The sequence below is a fragment of the Castor canadensis genome, chromosome 16 (assembly GCF_047511655.1).
Source record: "Castor canadensis chromosome 16, mCasCan1.hap1v2, whole genome shotgun sequence".
Taxonomy (NCBI): domain Eukaryota; kingdom Metazoa; phylum Chordata; class Mammalia; order Rodentia; family Castoridae; genus Castor; species Castor canadensis.
Genome location: NC_133401.1, coordinates 26,503,867 through 26,510,679, shown reverse-complemented (window position 1 = coordinate 26,510,679; position 6,813 = coordinate 26,503,867).

Genomic DNA, 6,813 nt, shown 5'->3' with positions numbered 1-6,813 from the left:
ACTTCTCATGTATTTGTTTCATAACTGTTGAATCTTTTTGTCTAGGAATTCTTGGTTTTTTTTCCATTAATATTAATTTTGTCTTTGAGCCTTGAAATTCTGTCTTCTACTTGTTCCAGTCTGCTGGAGTGGATTTCACCTGTATTTTTTATTTGAATTGGAGGCTTATTTGAATTAGAAACACAAATCAAACAGATTTCTGTTTGATTCTTTTTCCACAGACTTTCCAAATCTTTGTTACACTCCTCTTTCAAATCTTGTGCTACCTTCTTTATTTCATGTATCTTTTTTTTAGACTCTCTTTAGTTTCATTTTGGAGTTTGTTGAAATCCTCTAGAATTAATTTAGGTGTTTTTGTGTCTTCCTGAGTTGTTTTTTTAAATCTCTGTTCTCTTGTTATTCATTGCATTTTTTTTTGTGTTTTCTTAAGCTCATTGAACATTCTTATCATCATTCTTCTGAGGTCAGATACTGGGGATTCATCCTCTTCACTTTCTACCAAATCCTCTATTTTGTTATTGTTACTCTTTTGATGAGTCCTATTCCCCTGTTTCTTTTTCTCTCCATGTTTCACTTTTGTGCTTTGCTTGTATGCTTTTGATTCATTAGTTGGGGTTCTCTCTTCCTTGACTTAATCTCTATGTTCTGCCCAGCTTAGTTGTGAGCTAGGTTGTTGTAATATTTCTGTCATTTGACCTGGAGGTATGACTTAGCAATAACAAATTCACAAATTCAGTATAATATATAAGGCAGCCTTTGGCATTATTATCTATGAACAGCAGGTATTGGGGAGAAAATGGTGGATTGGGCAAGTGTAGAAGAGGTGTGAAGTGGGGTGTTGTAGAGTAATAAAGACCCTAATGTGTGTAAAGGTGTAGTTCTGACATTGGGATGGAAGGTGCTATCATCAGGGATTTCAGAGAGATAGTAAGAATGGAGGTAATGTGTAAAAGTGGCATAATATATTATTGAGTGTGTGGTGAGTATGGAGGGGGTAGTGGTAATAGGGGAAAGGGAAAGGGAAGGAAGAAAAGAAAGGAGAAGAGAGGAAGAGAAGAAGAAAAGGAAAGTAAAATAAAGTTTAAAATGATGGAAAGAAAGGAAAGTGGAGCGAGGGAGGGCAAACAAATTGATACTTGTAAGAAGGAGATAGGTAACAATAAGTTGAAAAAGAAAAACACAAAAATGGAAAGAATAATTTTTTTAAAGTAAAAACACTAAATTTAAAAAAGAATGGAACAATGAATGTTCTGGAGTCTTTCCTCTGATTTCAAATCCAGGCTGGGCCTCTGTCTATGTCTCTCTCTTCTTAAGGCTGGTATCCTGGGCTGTGTGACAGTGGATGTTGTTCTCAGGGTGTTTGTGCTCAGGATTTCCTTGGTGGGATGGGCCAACTCATGCAGGCAGGTTCTCCAAAGTGGTCTCAAAAGGAGCTGATATTTCAGCAGTCACTAGTTGTTACTGCCCACAGGGCAAGACTAGGCACTAGAATTGAACTTTTTGGTTCACCACTTCTCTCTTGAAAGTTTGTGAGTTGGAGCTCACTACCAGGTTCTACAAGATGGTAGAATATTTTGTTTTCCCAAAACAGCAACCATGCTGCCTTGTCCCACTCACTCTTGGCCACCTCAGCGTTCTGCCTCACCATCACCATGTATGTGTGAAATATTCTCTCCCTTTATCTGGCCACCAGTTTTGTCCAGGGGAGGTGCACTCTGCCACCAGCTGTGTTGTCCTTGGTGGTTCCCTCCAGAGCAGTTGATGTGCCACACTCACATGGCGGAGATGCAGTTAAACTCAGATCTGGAGCAGCAGGGCAGGTGCAATAGGTAGGTTCCATGTCCACGAATTATGGCACAACCAGGATGTCCCAGATGCTTGGAGGACTTCTTGTGCAGTTCTCTGCATTGTGTTTATGCTTTTCAAGTTCCAAGACAGGAGAAAAAAAGCTAGAAAAGAAAAAGAGAAAAACAGAGAAGTGGCTTTCCACTAAGTAGACCAGCAGTTGATGCTGGTCCCAGCCTGTGATTCCCTGGTTATTATGTATTATGAAAAGGTAATTTAAACATCTTTTGTTGAACATTATGTGAACCCTATGTGTTGGTTGAATCTTGGTTAGCAAAATAGCAGGTTTGCTCAGTTCTCGCTACTATGAATCTGAACTATTTTTCTGAAACTATGGAGCACAGAGTCCCATTGTACCTCAGCTAACTGCCACCTTGCTTTCTTTCTCCCTGCAGATTTTTTTTCTAGAGACAATTTACTTTTGAAATTGTGATAAAATAACTTCAAGAAAATGTATGTAATTGTATAAATTAAACAAACAACTAAATAAATGTAGAGGAACTAGTATGTGAAAATGAGGAATATAAAATCAAATCTGAAGAAATGTAGAGAAACCACAATCTTGCAGAATGCCTCAATATTTTAAGCAATTTGTCTAACAAAATATGTGTGTATAAGCAGTGTATTTTATAACCAAATTCCAACATTCTGAAATCTTCTGTTCTGATATAAAAGAACTCAGAGAAATGAAATTGATCATAATGGGACAAACACCTTTAACCAGTATTTTATAAACACAAATAGAACTTGGTTACAGAGAATGAAGAATGTAGAATAGACCATCAAGAAAATAATGAGAAGTATTTGGTGAGAACATGGGTAGAGCAATAGATACAGAAGTAGAAAATTTGTTATATTTGTGAATTTAAACAACACACAGGTTGTTATATGTTAGAAACTCAGTATATGACTGAAAATAAGCCAAAAATCACTTGAAAGAAAACTGACTAAATTTATGTCATTAAATATTTTTGAAGTTAGTTTAAAATGACTGATTTCTATTGGATGTCATTTGTGCAAATAAACATTTATACACAGACAGACAAACACACAAGGTAATGTATAGTTGATTAACACAAAAGAACAATGTGAATATTTTAAACATGAGCTGGAAAATGTGGTATTTATACACAATGGAATTTTATGCAGCCATGAAGAAGAACAAAATGTTATCATTCGCTGGTAAATGGATGGAATTGGAGAACATCATTCTGATTGAGGTTAGCATGGCCCAAAACACCAAAAATCATATGTTCTCCCTCATATGTGGACATTAGATCAAGGGCAAACACAACAAGGGGATTGGACTTTGGTCACATGATAAAGCGAGAGCACACAAGGGAGGTATGAGGATAGGTAAGGCACCTAAAAACTAGATAGCATTTGTTGCCCTCAAAGAGAGAGACTAAATCAGATACTTTAAAGCAACTGAGGCCAATAAGAGAAGGGGACCAGGAACTAGAGAAAAGGTTATTTCAAGAAGAATTAACTTAGAAGGTAACACACATGCACAGGGAAATCAATGCGAATCAACTCCCTGTATAGCTATCCTTATCCGAACAAGCAAAAACCCTTGGCCATTCCTATTATTGCTTATACTCTCTCTTCAACAAAATTTAAGATAAGGGCAAAATAGTTTCTACTGGGTAGTAAGGGGTAGGGGTCAGAGGAGGAGGCAAGGGAGTAAGGGAGAGGGTGTGGGAAGGAGGAGAAATGACCCAAACATTGTATGTACATATGAATAAAATAAAAATTTAAAAAATATGAGCTGGATGAAATAATAAGTAATGAAATTTTGTGTCACACAATGCTTTAATATATTAAAGTGTTTACAATAATAAAACTTACATGACATTATGGACACAATAATATAAAACTCGGAATATTAGAATGTATTTCATGCACCAAATAAAAAGTTTGGCTGGCATTCAATACTCATTCTAAACAGTTAAACAAAAGGCTATATATTATCCATGCTAAAAATTATATAATGAAGCATACCTTGCAAAATAATTTTCACAAATTCTACTTCCTTAGGAATTATTCAGAAAACGCAAAAGTTAAATTTAAAAGGCATTTGTTTTTATTTCAATCAATTTATTTGCTATATGTTTAATCTAGGATCATAACTTCACTTTGCATAGTGATTCTTATTAAACAACTTATTTTTATTGTGTACGTGAAATAAAATGAATCAACATGGTTTGCCAGTTTTGAATTACATAAGGTAAGATGGGATAGAAGCCTTCTCCATTACAGGATGCTAACAATTAAAACATGAAGTTTCTTCTATTACTTCTATTACTTTCTTCTATTACTTCTATCAACTTATGTTTATAAGTTGATACAAACTTTTATAATCACCTGAAATTTACATGTTTTCTATGGAATTCTTCAAAACTAGAACCATCCTTATGTTTGTAATACAACTTTAGTTCCTTACTCTGTTGGTAACTTATTAAATTGCAGTAAGTGATTTAAGTGGCACTAAAATTTAAGAAATTTTAGGATCTTGGTAATGTGTGGAAACAGTTTAGGAAAACGGTTGCTTTAGGAACTGAAATTCATTTCTGGAAGGATCTCCAAACATCAGTCACAGTGTGAGCCAGTGTCACAGAAGATGATAGAATTGAAAAGAGAGGAAAGAGAATGTGTTTCACACACATGCACCTGAATATGCTTGATCCACCATGAGAAGAAATTGTGCTAGGACAAAGGAAAAATACTCTCAAATTAACTAATACATGTATATATTTATGAACAATACACATAAGAGGCAGAGAGCAGCTCATGCAAGCACAGCAGAATTACAAGAATGAATTTAATTTATGTTACTAAATTGGTTAATTTATGTTACTAAGAACAGGACAGAGAGCCACAAAATTATGGTAAATGATGAAGACAGAAAAGACCGGTGAATCCCAGACCTGCTGTGATTCTGCTTTCCCTGTGCTCATTAAGAAATGCAATCATCCCTGAAAAAGTAAGACTGTCTCCACTCTTCTACCAAAATGATATTAGAGGTATAATTAGAGAATCAAAAGCCCTTGTTAATTCCTGGGTTGGGGACAGGAAGTGTCCACTTGAGCCCTTCTGCCTGGGAGCTCAACATCAAAACACAGCAAATGATTGCTGACCAGGCTGAGTGGAGCAACAGCTTTTGACACCTTCAGCTTAGATCCCAGTGGATGTGTGCAGGTGCAAAGCTGTGGGAATCATGAAAGCACCTTTTATTGTAGTCAAGTGTCAGAGTTGCATTTATACATCAGTCTAAGTATAGTCTTGGTTATTCCTGCACCCTGAGCCTTGACCAGCTCAATTGGTTTTGGTTAAAAAAAAAGATTTATATCTCTCTGAAAGGTAGGTAGGTATTACCTTCTTCACACAGATCCCAGAAACTGTCCATGGACATGATATTATCAGTGTAATGAAGTGCCTCCTGCTCCCCAGAGCCCATAAGAAGAAGATGCAGGTGAATGGTTTTGCAAAGCTCACAGGAAGTTTGCAGAGATGGACTGCCAGGGTCAGCCAATGTAGAACATGTCACCATCACACTTTTCTCTTTGGGTGCTAAGTAGCCAGTACCACTAGATGACAGGTATGCATGTAAGACCCAGGAAGCAATCAAACTCTTAAACCTATATAAGCAGGAGAGCCAAGTCTGTGAGGTCAGTGTACTCACTCAGAGGAGCCATGACAGGGAAGGCAGACAAAATATGTCAGGTAGCCTGGAGCAGGAAGATCAGGGTGACTCCACATTTCAGGAACACTGAGAAAGTATCTTTGATGCATGCTTTTTGATGCTCACTGTTGATTCTAGAAAGGAAATAAAATTAAATGTCTCCACTGTATTTTTTGAGACAGAATTTTACTATGTAGCCTGATCTGGCCCAAAACTCAAGATCCTTCCATTTCATTCTCCCAAATGTTGTGATTACATGTTTACATTTATTTATGACAAGCATTCTTTCCTTAGGGACACAGCTCTCTATTTAGAAAACAAATGTACATACTGAATATTTTTTTCTGCTGGGGCAGTAGCTCCCATGGTCACAGTCAGAGAAGTTGTGCTCAAGGGAGTTTCTAGTTCCTGATATAAAGGATTTGGGTGCCATGAGGTCATATCCTTGCTGGGAGGTGATTATCATTTCAGTTCTAAGTACACTGACTGTGTTTGTATGGGACCTTGAGATGATGTTAGAAAAACATTTTTGAAATGTTCAAAGTACTGAAAACTATTATAATTATTAGTCATTCTTATAGACTTACATTGGTTTAGGTTATGAGCTTTTGAATTTGGCCTGGTGCCAAAGTGACACATATTCAGTACACACTATTGTGTCTTGTTCTCTATGCTAAGTGTACTAAGCATTGTTGGAGTACAATGTTTCCAATTTACAATGGTTTTAGTGGGACTCAATCTTATCACAACTCAAAGAACAGGAAATGAGGTTGGGCTGTGTATCCCATCCACCTGAGGGTTTTGATTTCATTACATTTAAATTCTGAATACTTTGCAAAAGATAGCCTAGAAGGGTTCAGAAAAGAAGCAATGAAGATGGATTGAATCACCCTGTTATCATTGCTGCCTTGTGGGGTAAGCTTTTTTTCTCCTTTCCTTGTTGGAGCAAGCTTTCTCTCACTCCTGATTATTACTGAACATAACTGGGACTAACTGGGGGTGACTGGAGATGCAGAAAAGACACAGGATAGACTGAAGGACAGAAAGTGGGATCAGGTGTGTTGGGCACTCCAGTGGAGACACACAACCTTCATTGATTTTCTCTATTATTCTTTAAGGCCTTACTCCTTTACAGTTCTTTAGAACCTTGCTTCTACAGTCTTTCCTTAAAACCTTGCTTTTAAAGTCTCCTTTTCTGTTCTTTGAAGCCTCTTTCCTTAGTCTCACTCTGTCCCATGTTTTCTCTTACATTTTCTTTAGCACAATCTCTCTTAAAGTCTTTGCTC